This window comes from Papaver somniferum, unplaced genomic scaffold (genome assembly GCF_003573695.1).
Source record: "Papaver somniferum cultivar HN1 unplaced genomic scaffold, ASM357369v1 unplaced-scaffold_2890, whole genome shotgun sequence".
NCBI classification, from domain to species: Eukaryota; Viridiplantae; Streptophyta; class Magnoliopsida; order Ranunculales; family Papaveraceae; genus Papaver; species Papaver somniferum.
The window spans coordinates 1-2272 of record NW_020639819.1 but is presented as its reverse complement, the minus strand read 5'-3'; the positions used below and the strand labels follow the sequence as shown (position 1 = coordinate 2272).

Genomic DNA, 2272 nt, shown 5'->3' with positions numbered 1-2272 from the left:
CCCATTTTTATTTTTATTTTTATTGGCAATTTTGGGCGTTTTCTGTTTCTCTTCCAGATTTTGGAGTCCTGTTATTAGGAGGGAGGGAAAGAATGGATTTGAGGAGGATGCTCACACGCCTTAAAAACCAAAATGTTTGGGGATTCTCTACTTATAAGCTTCATTGTATCATGCATCTGCAAAAGATCTCACTGGTTTTGATGAAATGCCCCCATTATCAGGTTTATACTCTTTCATCGCTTTGGCTTGCCATATACTGAAGCAGCAAGAGTTGATGTTTCTTTGGTGGAATTTACCAGATTTTGAGTTTGCTTCTTTGAGTTCTGATTAGTTAAGAGATTAGATAAGCAGGATTTGCACTTGTTGGTGCAATCAGTTTTATGGACTGTAATGTGTCTCTTGTATGATGCTGACAACATCTGCCTGGAAACTGTTAGAAGGTATGTGCGGGTTAGTCGCAAAGACAAGTATATCATAAATTAAAAGCGGAGTATGGGTTAGTCCCGTTAAAACGGTCTTTTTCAAAGTTGGGAACACCAACCTGAAGTTGTGCCTGTCGAGAGGGAATCATGATAGAGATGCCTTCAGCAAAGAGCTTTATAGACTCTGGAGTCAATACAATAATCCAATCCCTCTAATGTGGTTGAGGTTTATATAGCTTCCCCTGAGTTAAAATTATACGTGTCCTAGTTGGTTTCGAAAACAGCAACAACTTTTAAGTACAATCCGTAATTGTTTAAGTTTTAGTCCCACAGAGACTAGTTACAGAAGAGGAATGGAAACGAGACAGTATAAAAGGAGAAGTGAAAAGCTAGTCCAAGCATACCTTTCTCGGCCTTTTGGCTAAGATCAAGTGTAGTATCTGTTCTTATCAGTTTAATATCTGATATGCCATCCATCGGATGGCACGATATTAATCTAATAATAAATATAAATCTCAGAGTCGATTTAAACTTAAAATATGGTATAACGACATAGAAACTATGAATCATGAAGCTCCGGGAGAGTTTTGACTTTAAACGTAGCATGATATATCATCGAAATCGATAAATATGAAGCTTAGAGTCGATTCGAACTTCAAATATGGTATAACGACAGAGAAACTATGAATCATGAAGTTCCGGGAGAGTTCTGACTTCTAACGTACCATGATATATCATCGAAATCGATAAATATGAAGCTCAAAGTCGATTCGAACTTCAAATATGGTATAACGGCATAGAAACTATGAACCAAGAAGCTCTGGGAGGGTTCTGACTTCAGACTTAGCATGATACATCATCGAAATCGATAAATATAAAGCTCGGTATCGATTTGAACTTCAAATATGGTATAACGACATAAAAACTATGAACCAAAAAGATCTGGGAGGGTTATGACTTCAAACTAGGCATGATACATCATTCAAATCGATAATTATGAAGCTCAGTGTGGATTCGAACTTCAAATGTGGCATAATGGCATACAAACAATGAATCAGGAAGCTACAGGAGGGTTTTGACTTTAAACTTAGCATGATACATCATCGAAATCGATAAATATGAATCTCAATGTCGATTCGAACTTCAAATTCGGTATAACGACAAACAGACTATGAATCATGAAGCTTCAGGAGGGTTCTAACTTCAAACTTGGCATGATACATCATTGAAATCGATAAATATGAATCTCAGAGTCGATTCGAACTTCAAATATGGTATAACGACATAGAAACTATGAATCATGAAGCTCTGGGAGAGTTCTGACTTCAAACTTAGCATGATACATCATCGAATCGATAAATTTGAAGCTCAATGTCGGTTTGAACTTCCTAAGAACGATGAATTCATCCATCTACAGCTATGATTCCATCGGAATATTCTCCGAAACCTTAAACACACCACAAATTTGTTAACTTCGACATTGAACCTGGCTACGAGCTCAAAACCTGGCCGCGAGTAGACTACAATAAGTCGGAAACTGCGTAAGAACGATGAATCCACCCATCTACAAGTAAGATTTCATCGGAATATTCTCTGAAACCTTAAATACACCACAAATTAGACACTGAACCAGGCTCTGAGGTCGATAGTTGGTCGCGAGTGGACTATTATAAGTCGAAAACTTTATAAGAACGATGAATTCACCAATCTACAGATAAGATTCCATCAGAATATTCCCCAAAACCTAAAATACACCATAAATTCGTCAACTTCGATACTGGACCTGGATCCGAGATTGAAACCTGGCTGCGAATGGAGTATTATAAGTTGGCAACTTCGTAAGAACGATG

At 37.5% G+C, this 2272-nt stretch overlaps 1 pseudogene; it reads left to right on the top strand.

Annotated features, from left to right (window-relative positions):
* Positions 1-822: 822 nt before the first annotated feature.
* LOC113341281 lies at positions 823-940 on the top strand (annotated as a pseudogene).
* Positions 941-2272: the final 1332 nt, after the last annotated feature.